Below are 17,768 nucleotides of genomic sequence, written 5' to 3'. Positions count from 1 at the left end.
GTCATGTGGTCTGATGAGTCCAGATTTACCCTGTTCCAGAGTGATGGGGGCATCAGGGTAAGAAGAGAGGCAGATGAAGTGATGGACTCATCATGGCTAGTTCCTACCAGCCTGTGGGGTTTAGGGTTATGATCTGGGGTTGGTCAGGTTCAGCAACGTTATGTTCCCAAAGAATGAGGTCAGCTGATTACCTGAAGATACTGAATGACCAGGTCTTTCCATCAATGGAGTATTACTTCCCTGATGACATGGACATGTTCCATGATGATGATGCCAGGATTCATGGGCTCACAGTGAGAATGAGTGGATCAGGGATGAGATGGATTGTCCTCCACAGAGTCCAGACCTCATGCCTACTGGGAATCTTTGGGATGTTCTGGAGAAGACTTTGTCCGACTCTCCCATCATCATTATAAGATCTTGGCAGAAAATAAATGCAACTCTGGACAGAAATAAATGCTGTGACATTGCAGAAGCTTATTGAAACGATGCCATGGTGAGCGTCTATCGTTCTCAGAGCTAAAGGTCGTCCAACAAAATATTAGAGTGTGTGACATTTTTTTTGGGCAGTGTATTATTGTTAGAATCTGCACTAAGGGACCTCATATTTGCAGATATTAAACATTTGCCAAACTTCTCAGCTGGACTTTTAGCGATACACAGTGTCAGGTGGCAGTATACCTTCTCCTTTAATGCACAAAAACACGGACATGTGGATGTTTTTAAAGAAAAGCTACTGAGGTTATAGTGCAGGTGTCTCCCATTGTTAGTATCTGGCAAAACAGAACCAGACAGCAAAAAAAAGTGTTTTTCTTTTGCGCAGTGTAGTTAAGTTGTCGTGCACTTTGAGGCCTGTATTGTAGCAGCATCTACTGACCTCTGGGTTGATGATGAAGTGACAAAAAAAGCAGTTTTCACCATTTTTTTGCAAGATTAAATTATTTCAAAGCAGTGATAGTTTCCTCCCTAAACTGAAGTATCACGATTGCTTCCATAAAATCTGGTGATTATTCCGAGCATTTCTTGCTCAATCTTTCCTCTTTGCTTCCTCTTTCTGTAACAAGCTTATTTCATCTTTTTTTGCATGAAAGAGTGGAAATAAAGTCGTGTTCGGGAGGCAGCTATAAAACCTGACACCCTTCTTGGCGATGCATTATGATTCCAACGGCACAAACACGGAGTCGGATCGAGGAAGCTGCCTGAGTCAAACTTTAGTCGGACGGAGGATACAGTTTTTAATTTCAGTCCTCAGCAGATCGGCGCCACCCTTCATTAACCCGCCCCGACCTGCTCATTAATTCACATTCCTGCTCTAATTGGGCGGCGGTGTGTGTAATGGGTGCTGTGTTCTGCTGCTCCCCACGTAGAATAGAAAGGGAATGATTAACAGAAGTGACATCGGTGAGAGTGTCGGCCGCCGGGGACATGTGGGGAACCGATGCTGTTTTCTCAAAACATGGCGATCTAATTAAATTAAGGCGGAGGCTGCAGCCCAGTCGCCGAGTCGCCACGAGAATGACAAGTGAGAAGGTGGCTGGTTCCTCTAATGACTCCAAGAAATTTTTAGAATCTGCAATTAAAAACTTTTAAAGACTAGTTTTTCCAAAGCAGGACGCCCAGAAGGCAACATTAAAGCAGCAGAAGGCAGACGGTCAAACACAGCCTTTCAAAATAAAAGAGAAATAAAGACAAAGGTAAAACGAGAAAGCAAAAGACGCAGATAAACAAAGTGCAATATGTCGGCAATAAAACAGTTCAGCAGTCAATACAAATGACATCATGAGAATGCAAACCTATAAAAATGGGTTTTAAGAATTGATTTAGAAGGAGTCACCTGAGGCAGATCATTTCAAAGCTGAGGTGATCTGATGGTAAAGTCACATTTAGATTTAAGGTTTGATTTTAGAGCCAGACACTTCTCACCTGAGGATCTAAGGATTCAAACTGGCTCATATCAGGTCAACATTTGTGCTCTGTAGATGAGAACCAGAACCAGCTGTGGATTAACTCTAAACCCCAAACACACAAGTGGGTTTGAAAGGGATGTTACCGTTTAAAAATCAGCAAAATTAAACCATTAAATGAAGCCAAAAGCTGTAAAATCACAACAAACTATCAGGTTTTCACCTTAAATAGTAAATTTCATGTAAAAATTTGCCAAAAATAATGGCCCAGAACCAGATGTGGCCAGTACCAAGTGGGTTTGCAAGGGATGTTCTTTTCAAAAATCACCAAAATGACACCATTTTTGAAGCCAAAAGCAGTAAAACCAGAACAAACTATCAGGTTTTCACCCTTCCAATGATCCTTAAATAATAAATAGTCACATGCACAAATTACCAAAATATAGACTTAAAATCATAATATATTATCACAGTAATTCTACTTGTTTCTTTTTTTTTTTTAAATGCCAAATATTAACAGTTTGCACGAATTCTGCACTATTTTCTAGCCAAGAGTCCAGAACTACAGGCTCCAGAGCAGATAGGAGACTAATTAATAGAGAGGCATGGTGTCTTTTTATTGTTGAAAAGGCAGATTTCTAAAGATAAACCATTAATCAGAGAGAGAAATTTAAAAAACTGAAAGAATTGTTTGCCAGACTGAATTTAAACTACTCGTCTGTGACACTTTAATGGAGAAAATGAACCAAATCAAAGCTTGAAATTCTGATATTTCATCAACTCATTTAAACATTTGCCAAAAATAAAATGTTCACTCTGGTCCAGTTCTGTAAAAAAGCAAAAATTCTTCACTTCTTGGCCAAACAGGGAAACAATGAGTGGCTCAGCTGCATCCAACAGTCACATAACAAAAATTCATTGACTTTTCGGTTGAACTGCAAGCAGTGCGTATACAGTAGATAAGTATGGAGAAAAACTAAAACATATTTTTTCTCTATTTTTTTCCTGTATTGGTTAAACCTGTGGACACTTGGAAAAATTGACAATTTTTGTTACTTTTCATATTTTCTGACATTTTAACCATGTCAGAAGACATTTCTAAGTTCTCTTTACTTCTAGTTATGGTTGTTCTGTTTCCATAGAGAGAAGTGAAGGACTTTATGTATATTAGTTGAAAATCAGACCACAGTGAGGAAAAGCAACAATCATTGGTGAAAAATGATCAATAAAGTCTTAAAATTACATCTAAAATGAACAGGATTAGTGGAGAGAACTGGGGACTGGAGTAATGAGACGTGTTTATATTCAGAGAGGAGGAAGTTAAAATCGTCAAACCTGAAGAAAATAAGTGTGTGAAAATGTCATGATCCTGCTCCAGCCTCTTGCTTTCTTCCTCCTTTTCCCCAATTTTCCTTCTTTCTCCCTTGGGTCCTGATCTGTTTCTGTTTTGTCCTGTCTCTTTGGCTCTGTCTGTCACCTCTCCCTCATGTGTCTCTCTCTCTCCCTGTCTCTCTCCCTCATGTCTCTCTCTCTCTCCCTGTCTCTCTCCCTCATGTCTCTCTCTCTCCCTGTCTCTCACCCTCATGTGTCTCTCTCTCTCTCCCTGTCTCTCTCCCTCCTGCTTCACCTGCTTCTCCTGCCTGCACTCTGTTTGCTGATTGCTTCAATGAGTTTCAGCTGCAGCAATCAGTTCACACCATTCACCTGTTCTCCACCTCACCTGCACCTTTTTAAGCCCTGCCCATTCTTTCATTCCCTGCTGGATCATAGATTCACATTCCCTTCTTAGATTCTGTTGCCCTCTGAGTTTCAGTAACCCACATGCATTCATGGACTCTGTTCCCACCTGGACTCTGCTTTTTGGACTCAGCTTTGGACTCAGCTTTTGGACTCAGCTTTGGACTCTGTTTTCCCCTTCCGTTCAGTTTCCCCATTTTTGTGAGTATCCCTCTTAGTTTAGTTTGTTTTGCAGACTTATGTTTTTGTAATCTTTGTGTTGGTGAGTTCTGTGCCTGATTTAGTTCCTGTTTTGTTAAAATAAAACCCTTTTCCCTTGAACCTCCTGTCGGCCACTATCTGCGTCTGCGCCTGGGTTCTCTGACTCCTCGCCCCCCGTGACAGAAAGACTTTTTTTCAGATCTTTTGAGGCTTCTTGGACTGTAAGTTTTGTTGGTGAATCACTCTGCAGTGACTGACATGAAGGTTAAATCACTGTTTTCTTCTTAATTGGTTCTTAATTAGTGTTGAGCTTCCACACAGGAGTTGTTTGTGGTGTGATGCAGTTTTATTGTAACTTTAAATAAAGATTTATCTTGAATTAATTAGAATTCATACCATGGAGGCTGCTGTTTCTCCAGATTGCATGGAAACATTTGACAAATAACTTCATCAAAGTAGAAATTAAAGATGTTTTTGATAATTTTAGGTTTAATTAGCAACAGTGAAAGTGTATTTAAACAGCCCATATAGAGGGTGAAAACTGTTGTTTTACTCTAATAAAATCCAGCTGGTGTTAAAAAAAATACTTCCTTTTGTTTGTGCCTTGTTTTGTAAGATCTTATGATAAATGCTGTGGAGAAGAGATTAAGATGGATCAAATGTACGCACAAATTACAGAGATGATTCATAACTTAACTAGGTAGATTTAACAGAACAAAACTGTGTGGAGTTTATGAAAGAAAAATTAAAGATGCAGAACATATAAGAAATTTTAATTAACATGGGGTAATTGCTTATACTTAACATTAAAGAAAATATTTTAATTAACATAAATAAGTTCTGTTTGTTTCATAAGAAATTGTTTAATATGTTTAACATTTTCATGTAAACCCAACAGACTTTTTCCAGTGTATGTCAGTAAATATGTGGTGATATAAGAAGCATGACAGCAGCAGTCGTGTGGCCGTACATGTGAGAGATTATGAAGTTTGTGGAGCTTCGACTCTCATCACACATGGTCACGTATGCAAATACTCCGACCGCCGTAAATCCGTTTCACCCTCTGTAAGTCTCTGCTTTTTCCTGAGTAAAAAGCTGCTGATTCGTCCACATTTTTAAAACCTCCATATGCTGCATGGCTCCACTCTGCTGAGCTGCTAATTCCTCCGATGGTGTTTTTATGCCCCGACCTGAAAGGGAACCATTAAAGGACTCGATCCAGGTGTGTCGCCAAGGTCAACAGCAGCAGCAGCAGATCTGGGTTCTGTTGATGGAAAATGTTTATGCAGCGCTCAGTGTCTCTACATGCTCACATTGTATGCTGCATTTATTAAAAACGTTAGATATGTGGCAGATTTTGTGGCTAAAAGTGCAGTTTTGTGCAAAACTTTCATGCACCTTAGGTATTTAGATTGTTATCAATCACACAAATCTATCAAGGAGGCATTTCCTTGTTTGTGAGAACACCAGAAAAGACAAATCCTACATTTTTTAGGCTAATCAGAAAAAAAAGGATTCAGTTCGCTAGGTAGCAATGGAAGAAGGTCATGTGGTCTGATGAGTCCAGATTTACCCTGTTCCAGAGTGATGGGGGCATCAGGGTAAGAAGAGAGGCAGATGAAGTGATGCATTCATCATGGCTAGTATCTACCAGCCTGTGGGGGTTATGGTTATGATCTGGGGTTGGTCAGGTTCAGCAACGTTATGTTCCCAAAGAATGAGGTCAGCTGACTACCTGAAGATACTGAATGACCAGATCTTTCTATCAATGGAGTTTTTCTTCCCTGATGACACGGGCATGTTCCATGATTACGATGCCAGGATTCATGGGTTCACACTGAGAATGAGTGGATCAGGGATGAGATGGATTGTCCTCCACAGAGTCCAGACCTCAACTCCACTGAGGATCTTTGGGATGTTCTGGAGAAGACTTTGTCCGACTCTCCCACCATCAATATAAGATCTTGGTAGAAAATTAATCCAGCTCTGGACAGAAATCAATGCTGTGACATTACAGAAGCTTATCGAAACGATGCCACGGTGAATGTGTTGTTCTCAGAGCTAAAGGCGGTCCAACGAATTAGTAGAGAGTGTGACTTTTTTTTTTTTTTTGGACGGGCAGTGTAGTTCATACACACTGAAAATCTCAACTGACTTTTAAAGAAAAGCAATGACTTTTATTCTCTTATTGATACAATATGCAAAAAGACTCACCTGTTGTGTTATATTTTACACTATAAGTTTATTTTCATGACTTCTTTTAGATACCAGTTAAACTTATGCTGAAGTTTTGCTGTGCTTCTATAAAAACATGAAGTTTGTTTACTGATAGTTTGTTTAGCAAATGTGGCTTCTTCAACAGAAGTCGGTGCAGGTGATAAAGTGGTTTTACAGTTTTTAATATTCCGGCTGTTTCCAGCTGCTGTGTGGATTTAAAATGAAACCTAAACAACACGCAGCAGAATGGAGCAGAAATGAGAGCTTTGAGGGTTGAAACGACCTCCAGGGTTCCAGCAAGAGCTTCATTTTGTGGAGGATTTCTGAGGAATTCTGCTGAACCTCGGTTCTTCTCAGTTCTGCTTTTCTTTCCTCTCGCTGTAATGAAAGCGATGACTGTGTGAGATCTGATCCCACATCAGCGCCGCCTAATTGGAGGAGCTTGGGAAATAACATTATGGGGCCTGGGAGGAGATGATGAGCTTAGAGTCGGCCCATCCTTCACATGCTGACCGTATCTTTCTGCCTCCTCCTCTCAGGTGATTAGAGAAATCCCGTGGACCCTGTCAGAACCTCCGAATCAGCACACTCATACACTGAGGTAAGTTAATCTGTGCATGTTTGTCGGTTCATGTGTGTGTTTGTTCCAGTGCTGCATGGCTGCTCAGGTGAAACTGCTCAGTGTGATGACAGCGCTGCAAGAAACTCACCAGAAAGTAGCAACAAAACCGTTTAACTTTCCTCTTTTTTTGCAAGTTAAAATCCTGCGTTCATCCTCTATTCTAAAGGAATATTCTCCATAATTACAGCTGCACAGAAGGAAGAGCTTTGAGGTTTTAGCTTCTTTAGCTAACATTGTTGATAGAAACAAATAGTGTTATTTGCTTGGGACTATTTTCTGCTGCGAATTAATACATTATTGCTGCTAAAGTTGTGTATTTGTGGCAGTAGGATGGTGTTTCTGCATTCTAATTTTATTCTAAAGGGATATTCAACATAATTTTAGCTGCATAGAAGGAAAAACTTTGAGGTCTCAGCTTATTTAGCTAATGTTGCTGACAGGAGGAAACTGTTTTTATCTGGGACCATTTTCTGCTGCGGATTAATATATATTTGGTGCTCAAGTATTTCTGACAGCAGGATGGTGTTTTGTTCTTTTTTTGCAAGTTAAAATCCAGCATTCAGACTTTATTCTAAAGGGATATTCTACATAACTTCAGCTACACAGAAAGAAAAACCTGAAGGTTTCAGCCTCTTTAGCTAACGTTGCTAACAGGAGGAAAGGGCGTTTGTCTGGGACTATGTTCTGCTGCGGATTAATATATATTTGGTGCTAAAGTTGTGTATTTCTGGCAGCAGATGGTGTTTTTTACTTTTTTTCCAAGTTAAAATCCTGCATTCAAACTTTATTCTAAAGGAATATTCTACATAAATTCTGCTGCAGAGAAGGAAAAACTTTCTGATCTTAGCTTCTTTAGCTAACATTGCTAACAGGAGGAAATAGTGTATTTCTGCTGCGGATTAATATGTATTTGCTGCCCAAGTTGTGTATTTCTGGTAACAGGATGGTGTTTGTGACTCTGCTTTATCTATCCTGAGTGTGTTGAATAAAATGTGTTATTTATTTAGGCATAAATTGATCCTACTTTATGTGGCTCTCTTTGTTAGCATCTCTGAGTGTGATTATTTCAACCTCTTTTATATTGTGTTGTTTTTAGCCAGGTTTTTCCCAATTATGATACTACGACGTTTCTTACAATGAACTGTACAATCATTTTTTAGTCTTTAATCTTTACTGAAGTTACCTTAAAACACAGATCATTTGTGGATGAAGCTTGCAGTTAGCTTTAATTGTGATAGCATCTTTAATTTCAACATTTACTGAGGAGGAAGTGACATTTCTGTAGTCTGTCAGGAGAACATTTGGGCGGATAGATGGCTCAACAAAACACTGGAGAGCACTGATCCTTTCCCATTTAAAACCTTAACACATTTTAATTTCATTTATTGTTATAGTTCCATAAACTCAACCTTGAACTTGAGTGTATAAATTTTTGCTAAAGTTGTAAATCTGCATCAGTTTCACTAAGATTTAGTTTAATTTTTGGCAATAGTGACACACTGATGAACTGAATCAGCTGTCATTTTGTGTCCTGGAAGTAGTATCACTTTTATTCTGCAGAATTTTAGCTGCAGGAAGGAAAAACTTTGACGTCTCAGCTTCTTTAGCTAACATTGCAAACAGGAAGAAATAGTGTTTTTGTCTGGGACTATTTTCTGCTGCGGATTAATACATATTTGTTTTTTTTTTTTCTGTTTCAACTGCGTTTAACTTGATAGAATCTGTTCCTTCTTTGCTGAAAAAGCACCTTTTGTCTCAATAATGTGGAAATAATTGAAACTTTGACGCTGTTCTGTGGCGTTTTCACTGATTTGTATTTCTATTCATATTTAAATGACTTTCGAGGGTTTAGCAGCCCCGAGGCTTCATGAACAGAAGCTGTTGAAAAACTACCATTATTGTGAACTGCTGCTGCATTTGGCGTCTTGTTTTTTTTTTATCCAAAATGATGCAGGCTCAATGAAAACACCCCACACCTGGAATTTAATTTATTATTTGGGGTTGATGAAAGAACACTTCTCCATCTTCTCACATTTGCTGCTACTTTTTCATAATCAGAAGTGTAGTGAGAAGCACATTTTTCACACTAAGCCTCTTTTTCAGCTCTAAAATATCATTTACCTGTTAATACGTAAGACTTCATGTCAGTTTTTAAGTTTTATTGAATTACTTGTGGTTTATTTGCACTGAACCATCATTTCCACTTAATAGAGCGCAAGATCAAGCACCATCAAAATATACTGCAGGAAGAGTGTTAATTTAGAGTTCAGTAAACAAACACATCATATTTTAATTGAAAAAAGTAACTTAGATAATTATTTTTACAATGTGGTCTCAGCTATTAAAGTTAACATCAGTTTTTTAGTTTTATTTTTATGGTGTTTTGTAGTTGATGTGAGACGAGCCGCTCAGCACAATGATGGGTGTTATTTAAAAAAATTACGTGTTTCCAGAGATTTTATGAACAGAAAACAAAAGCAGAAACAAAACTGGAAAGAATTAAGCTGCAACAGTGGAGAGAAAATGTTGTAAAGTTTAAAATAAAAAAGGTGCAAATTTGTCGAGATATAAAGAACAGAGACAGAAAGCAGCTCCAGAGAGATGATTTGCAGCAGAAAATTGCACTAAAATAACTGAATGACCTTTTAATACGCGACTGCAGCCATTATATGAAGTGCAAACCTTTGTTTATTGTCTTTTTATGCTGTTTTGAAGGTAAAAAGATTCGTTGAGATGTTAAAACAGTACATTTTTGGATGCAAAACAAGCCAAAACTCTACAATAACATTACTAAACCGGTGTATGCTTACAAAAATCCGAATCTCCTTCGAAGTACTTGAGAGTAGTTTTGCACAGATGGGTGCAGCAGCAGAGTGCAGTACTGAGTGTTTCAGTGAAGTGGAACGTAAAAGCGAGGGCGCCTCTGCAGAATTGGAGCCTACAAAGGCAGCTGCTGTCGGGGTTGTGATGGGATCCAGGCGCCTCTTTTTACTGGTGCAAATAAATACAAAAGGCACAAAGCAGTCAGCTGTGTTCTGGCACACATTGTTGTGTCGCTGCAGCGGGGAGAGGCTGATTTCACAGGTGTTTCCTAAAGCGAGGAAACAGAAAAAACGTGAAATCAAACGGAAGTGAGCGGAGAGGCAACGCCAACAATGATGACAGGAGCCGGCATGTCGCTGGACGTGTCGACTCATATGTTGGACTCATTTTCCTGGCAGCAGATTTTAAATTCAAACAGAAAGCAACATGGAAGGGAGAGGTTTCCACCACAGCATGCTTGTATTTGGCATTTTTAGCGGCTAATTCATCTGGTTCAGTTGGATTATTTCAGAGTCCAGAGGCTCGGGTCAGCGTTGGCTCAGTTCACTGCAACAGGCATCAAATTTTAACCGCCACTGTGAGCTTTGGACTAATACTGAAACACATATGGCTGGATTAGTCCAGTACAACGTCCCATTGTGTACTTTTATAGTATCGGAGCCTAGTTGAAGGTGAGCTGGTGTGCTCGAGCTGCAGCGAGTTCATAATCTAGTTGCATTGAGTACATTTTAAGGCAAAAAGGCTGTAATCTTTTAAAATACAAGTGTGTGAGATGAGTTTTGATGGTTTACTCAACTATTTGAGGTGGACTTGAAGGCCTTGCAAGCAAAAGTTGCCTTTTTTAAAAATTACAGGCAAAAACTGCCATTTTTTTTTTGAATCTCAAATTTCAGAGAATCCCACTTTTGTGCTTTAACATGCTAAAATGAGACAATCTACAGTAACAAAAAATAAAACAACGGTAGTTCTAATTTGTTTTCTGCATCCATTTAAAATGAAGTAAACTGGATTTTCAAGTACATTTTGAGAAAAACAGTTTCTCCCATTTTAAATTTGTTTGTGATGCATCACAAAATGTACAACCAGTAAAATCAGTTCAAATTGGAAAGATGTTGACTTTAGACAAGATGTTCAATCCATTTTTGACTCCCTGTGCAACTCTGTCTTTCTAAAATTACATTTTTATACAGTTCAATAGCATTCTCAATTATATTTTCAGGGATTCATGTTTCTAATCAACATGTCTTTGCCATTTATTTCATTTTATTGCTTCACTGCTGCTTCTTTTTAGCCAAATAATCATATATTACATATACTACATTAGCTGGGCCAAAAAAAACTGGCACAGAAGCTTTAAACATGTTATGAAAATGTCGTATTTTAACCCAAAGCCCCATACTGGAAGCCAAACTTAACTCTAAGAATAATGGTCTCACCTGAGACGTGAACTCTGATCTCCTGTGGGAGAATTTTCAATTTAATGTTAAAAAAACCTTTGTTGTTGCATAACCTGATTTAAAACAACGGTGGTTCTTTGACAAACATGCAGAGTTTGGAGATTCATGCAGAGCATTTGTAAAGCAAGTCAGGTGTTTAAATTATCATAATTCATGTTTCAGCTTGCAGCGACTATGAATACATTTCACCCAAAACTTGGAAACATGAGTCCATCCAAGGATGCAAATACTGACAACCCCCCCGTAGATTTAATGTTCACCTTGCATGTTCATGTCTTTATGTTTGTGCATGAGTGTGCACATGCCCTGGAGCTTCCATGTTTCTGTCTTTGTTTTGCTTTATTCTTCCAGGAGGTTGTCTGAGCTTCTTCTTCCTTTTTTATTATTATTATTGTTCTCCAGCAGAAACCTTCTCCATATTTCATCAGTTTCCACACTTCCATCCTGACAGTGAATATGCATTTTTTAACACTTTGGGATTAAGTGCTTCGCTTAGAGGCATCTCAAAAAAATTTGTAGAAGAACTGAAAACTATTACGGGCGCGAGTGCGTGATGTTAGCATGCTAATGACTCATTGGAGAGCTGCAGTAAATCGTGACGGCAGAGTCGGCCGAGTGTGGAGGGAGAAAGTGCACAATTTAAACGAAAAGACATGTTTGTGGAAGGTGGAAGAGACAGGAAAGACAGAAACGCTCATGAGGGAATCTGGCAAAAAGAAGAAAACCTTCAAGACAAGACGCTGACTGACAGATTGCATGTCTGCCTGAGGTCACTGATTACCAGATGTTGCATTAGGAAACACACATCGGAGCACCGACTGCACAACAAAAGACAAGCTGCCAAAAATCTTCTGCATAAGTTGCAGGTTGATGCAACGTTTTTTTTTCTTCTCTTTCCACTCACTACCTGGAGTAAACAAGTTTGGGGGGATGTTTCATGACATTCTGTCAACATGGAAACACCTTAAAAAAAAAAAAAACAGAATGTGAAGAAGCAAACACTCAGCACTCCGGTTCCTGTCAGTGTTTCCACCAGTGGAGCCGATGGCTGCATTCAGCATCAAGTTCAACCCACCACACATATTTTAGATGATTTTAGAATGTAAGACAGCAAAAAAGTCTGAGTAAACAAAGTTTTAACCCTTTTATTTGTTAAATCAGAAACATATCTAGTTGCTAATTTAGAAAAACAATGCAGAAAGTTGACATGAATGGTGACAGACAGCTGTATTTTTTAAAAACAGGAACATTTTCTAAAATTGTATGTCCACATAGATAATTTTGACCATCATTGTTCAGTTTTCCACCATAAACATACATTGAAATGACATTTAGTTGTTGCAATGAAGCAACAACATGAAATTCCAATTATTTTCAAACTCCCAAATATCCTAAACTTGCAACCACTTTATGATTCAAGCATCCAGTTCAAAATCCTTCCTCTGATGTGTAATTTTAATATCTTTTCATCTTGATAAAGTCCCTCCAGAGCCACAAAAGACACATTTATTGTCCATCATCAGTGGTAAATTATGCGCCAGTTGAAAGCGTCTTTAATCAAAAAGACATTACAGCAACAATTTATTCTAAAATCACAGCTGAATGATAAATTTTCTTCTGTTTTTGAAGTTGCAGCAAACCTTTGCGTAAATCTGGATAATTTATTTCATGCTTAAGATCTTTAAATGTTCTCTGCGTTTCTGTTCATTGAGAAACAAATAACAGTCCACAGTTTTAGATTTTTTTAAACATTATTTTCAGTAGCACTGGCAAGTGAAGTTTTGTAAGACAGCCTACAGGATGCAGAGAATGTTGGCATCAGGTTTGTATTTTTGGCACCAACACATTCCCAGTAGGAGTTGGACTGTACTGTAGCTGCCCCTGATCCCTGGTGTTGGTTGTGATATTTATGGAAGACATTTGGGAACCTTAGAGCCATGTTTCGGCTTTTTGCAGATGATGATGTTCTGTTCACTTCAAACCGTGATCTTTAGTGCACATTGTTTGCAGCCAAATGTGAACCACAGAAGATGAGATTTATTGGTTCTCTGTTGGGAATCAGTGAACTGCTCCCTCCAGGTTAGTGATGAGCTGCTGCCATAGTGAAGGAGTTTCAGGGTCTTAGATCTTGAGTGATTGGAAAATGGAGCACTAGACGGACGATCGATTAGTTCAGCATCGTCAATAATGCAGGCGTTATATTGGACTGTTGTGGCAACGAGGCAGCTGATCCAGAAGACAAAGCTCTCAATGTTTGTTCCAACTGTAGAGGCAGTTGAAGGATCTGTGTGATAAAGCTGCTCATTGTAGTAGAAATTTGGACTGAAACACCTGCAAATTGGTGTCACAGTCAGAAGAGAGTTCCCATCAGAGACGGAGTTGGCGCCCATAATTCCAGTCCAAGTATAGAATTTCAAGAAGAAAAAGGAGAGTAGTTCCAGGAAGAGTCCCAAAATGAATAAAAACAATCCAAGAGAAGATCGGTTTGTTCAATTGCAGCCTCTTCACGGATTTAAACCTTTTTGCACCAGATTCTGTCTGACTCAAGAGGGTTATTTTGGAGACTTTTCTGCTCTTTTTAATTTTTTCGGCTGTTTCAAGTTGACCTTGGTAGATTTTTTGCCACTTCATCAGCAAATTTCTATTCATTTCAATTAAATGTTATTTATATGGCGCCAATTTCAATTCAGATTGTCTCAAGATGCTTTACAGAACCCAAATGGCCTGAACCCAAATGGTTTCTGTGGATCAGAAGAGGAAGAATCTGGGGTGCCAGTAAAATCACAATGTGAGGGATGACCTCCTTAAACTGTGTTCTTTTTTGACAATTTGACCAATATTTGTGTAATAATTCTGTCACTGAAATAGGAAATGCTCAAGATGCATTTTTACATAGATTCTTTTGCGCAAATTACTTTTGTCATGTTGAATGCAGTCGTTATGTTTTTTTTGCCCCCTCTGGTCATCAAATGAGACTTCTGCAAGTGACCAAAAGGAGTTTCCATCATGCAGTTTCTGGGTTTAGCCTTACAGAAGGTCTGGAGCTCGGACATCCAAAAGAAACTGTTACCTTAAAAAGCAGAAGAAACTGCCTTTATTTGTCAAAAACGCCTTACAGCATTCTGGAATTCTGTTTTTGCATAACCCAATAGGGGTCAAAACACAGGGTCAGCCATGATTAGGTGCTCCTGAATCAGGTAGAGTTAATCTTGCTCAAGAGCTCTTCTGATCAGTAGTCCAGAGCCTCCACCATTGAGCTATCATTGCCCACTCATGCTTTCCACATCTGTAAGGGTACGCATGATGTTAAATTCATCATCCACCCAAATCCTCGAAAGTCTAAGTTGAATGTCTGCACTGAAAATGCACCAACTGTACATAAGCCACAAAAAAAGTGCTACTTAAAACAGATGTTTTGTAAAAGGAGAGACTGTAAGGGGAGATTCTCTGAGTTCCACGCCTTTATAATTCATCATTAACAGAGTAGGAATTGAAGTCATCGCTGCTGGACTTTGGAGGAGCTTTGATTTCTTTAGTAAATTGTCCTAATTTCTCCAGATACCCCGTGCTGAGTTCACACACTGTCCTCAACACACCTCTGATCTGTAACTAGCTGCTGTTTCCTTTTAAATTCATTTCATCTCATAGCACTAATCGTACTAAATAAATAAAAACATGCACCCGACTGAGTAGGAGACCGATGTAGCTCTATTAAAGCATGATCAGAGCTTCAGTCTGTCGGTATGATACCTCCTGGGCACCTTACTTTTGAAGTTTTCTGGGTTAAGAGGAGACTTCAGGGTAGACCTAGAACTTAATGGAGGAATTCTATATCTCATCTGGCCTGGGAACACCTCAGGATGCACCAGGAGGAGCTGGAAAATGAAACTAAGGAGAGGAACACCAGGATTTCCTGACTTAGCCTGCTGCCACTGCAACCCAACTCAGGTTATGCACAAGAAAATAGACGGCTAGATTCCAATTTAACAATTTCAATCTTTAAAGAGAGGAGTTTGATGGAACATTTTGTTTTTGTGACTTTAGAGGTGGTTGAGGCTGAAAAGTTGTGACTTTAATCTAAAACTGACCCCAGGACAGAGAACAGAAGAAACCACAGTGAAGAAAAAGAAAGAAATATGAGACAGAATGAGTGAGTGGAGAAGAGAAGAAGCTAACAAAGAGAATAAATAAATGGAGTCCTCATGAACACGACAAAAACTTTCCCTCCCACGGGGAAGATGTGTTTCCAAGAAGGACAGAAATGTCATGAAAGTTATGAAGTCGTAAGTAGACAGTATTATAGTTTAGCTTCATGAAAACAATTTTATTTTTGACAGTGTAATGCGCGAGAAGGATTGAGCTGCGATTTTACTGCAGATTCCAGAGGAAACGAGCAGAGATGAAGAGATGGGAGTCAGAGGGGAGATGCAGGAAAGTAAAGTAAGAAAAGCGAGGAGGAGGAGGAGGAGGATGGATGAATGGTGGCGTAGGAGAAGAAAAAAAGAAAAGAGATTAAAATGTGTAGAGGAGGAGAAGCAGAGATGGCAGCCGGAGGAGGATAAAGTGGAGAGGGGCATATGATGGCCTGGCAGGTCTCCAAAGGCTCCCGGCGGCGATCCAGCTGCTTCTGAAGGCCACTCCGAAAAGCCCGTTAGCAGTGCCAACAATACAGGGAGGAAGGCAGAGAGCTGAGAGCAAGAACAGGGGAGAGCGAAAAATGAAATATGGCGAGAGAAGGGAGGGCAGCGTTGGAAAAAAAAAGAAATAAGATGCTCATCCAGGACGCAGGGGGACGCAGGGAAATGTTCCTGAGACAACAGGACCAAAGACAAAGATGTGCTGCTGTTATATGGACAGAAAACTCTGAATAATTGAAAATAAAAATGCAGGAGGTGGATTCATTTCTGCATAATCGTAATAAAACCCTGCAATGCTTGAAGTTTTTACCAAAATCAAAATCAGTTCTTCATTCTGAGTGGAATTCCACACGATAATCTGTGCATTATGAGAAAATAAACACAGAAAAATCAAATATCCCAAAGAAAATTAGTCCCAAAATTTTTAAGACTTTTATCTTAACTCCCTGAACTCCAGGAAGCTTCTGTTTGTCACATTTTTACTCACTGTTTGCTCATTTTCACTGCGATATAAAGTTCTAAACCTCTATGCAAACAGAGCAACCATGAATAGATGATGTCTTTTCTGCACAATAAAATCTAAAAAGTTGAAATACAATACATCAAATAAAAGAAAAAAAAGAAACTTTTTACAAAAATTGGAAATCAATACCAATACTTTAAATCAGCATCTCTACACACAGTAGATATTTTACAATTTGCATTTTAATTAGTTTCCATACTCGTCCCCTCTCTGCACTGCCTGCAGTTCAGCCTAAAATCCTTGATTTTTTTGTCATGTGGCTGTCAGTTGCAGTTGAGTCAGTAATAGTTTATTGGTAGCGATATTGAGTGCAGAATTTGGGGATTTTTACACAATCTAGGTGGTGCAAACGGTTCATTTTTGTCTTTTTCTTTTAACAAGAATAAAGTAATTTTGGAAAAGATATTACAATTTTATGCTTGGATTTGGCTTGGCGTTCCTACATAATGGCATATCACGGATGAATAGTTCAAAGACTGTAGGAAAGTTCAAAATACGATGTTTTTAGCTGTTTATGCAGCTTCACATTTTGACAATTTGTGTAATTTTGGCAAATTTTGAAAAATAACTAACTTTTCGCTGGATTTTGAGGTTTAAAACAAAATGTGGAGTTAATCTGACTTGACAGCTGGTTTATTCCCAGGGGAGATAAATCAACAATTACTTCCACAGGAAATGATTGTTCTTGTAGGTTACAAGTTGGAAGTCTTGTGTTCTTCTTTCTAAACAGACGGAGAACAGCTGAGAGAACGTCGATGTCGCTGTCCATGGTGCTGAAAACAGCTGTTAGTTCCCTGTTCAGTAGCTCTGTAACCCCAACAATCTGCTTCTCTAGCAGGTTATTTATGCATAAACAGATATGCTGTGCCCCAACATATACATTATTTATCTATTTCACATGTAAATCAGGCTACACATGGATGCATATTCCAGCATCATCTGCCATTCATTCTCTTTTTACAGTTTAGAGAAGCAGTTTGACTCGTCCTTGTCTGTTTCTGTTCAGCTTTGTTGTCCTTTTATAGATGTATGTAAGCTTTTTGGAAGCCAATGAAGAGAAGATTTAAAAAGAGCAACATCTATAAACCATGTCAGAGAATGTAGGACTTATATCTGTTCCAAAGAGATGTAAAAAATAAACTTCAGCTGCTGCTCAGTTGTTAGGAACTGTCGGGTCCAAATGTGAGGAACCTGTTCACAACAATGACTCACCTTTGGTCATGGGACTTAAAAGAATGAGGTTGTGGATACAGGAAGCCAAGTTACCTGATGAGGAATCCTTCTGGATGCTTTTCTTTGCATGTCCAACTGGGAAGACACCCTGGACAGACCCAGAACCTCCTGCAGGGATTATAAATTCCATCTGGAACACCTTGAGATCCTCAAGGAGAGCTGCAGTGTGACATCTGGAATGATTTGTTTGGTCTCCTGGCACTGAGTCTGATTCTGGATAGGTAGAAGAAAGTAGATGGATGGATGGTTACAGGTCCAGACTGCAGAAAGGCCAGCTCAGCAGCTCTTTTACTGCTGGAATACATGCAGAATGTAGTTTAGCAGCATCTATTTGTGGTCATTTGCATCTTTTTCTTGTCATTTTGTCCCTTTGTGGGTGCTTTGTGTGTAAATTGGGTCTTTTTCTGATCATTT

The 17,768-nt window shown here is 39.0% G+C and overlaps 1 protein-coding gene across 1 annotated transcript in view; it reads left to right on the top strand.

Annotated features, from left to right (window-relative positions):
* sgcd (sarcoglycan, delta (dystrophin-associated glycoprotein)) overlaps window positions 1–17,768 on the top strand; it is a 471,411-nt gene that overhangs the window by 183,871 nt on the left and 269,772 nt on the right. The window contains exon 3 of the mRNA XM_055017413.1: window positions 6,599–6,660. The gene's annotated coding sequence lies outside the window, so the exon portion shown is untranslated. The remainder of the gene's footprint in view (window positions 1–6,598; window positions 6,661–17,768) is intronic.

The sequence above is a fragment of the Amphiprion ocellaris genome, chromosome 14, assembly GCF_022539595.1.
Source record: "Amphiprion ocellaris isolate individual 3 ecotype Okinawa chromosome 14, ASM2253959v1, whole genome shotgun sequence".
NCBI classification, from domain to species: domain Eukaryota; kingdom Metazoa; phylum Chordata; class Actinopteri; family Pomacentridae; genus Amphiprion; species Amphiprion ocellaris.
Note: the sequence above shows the minus strand (reverse complement) of the source record. Positions and strands in the feature narration are given on the sequence as shown.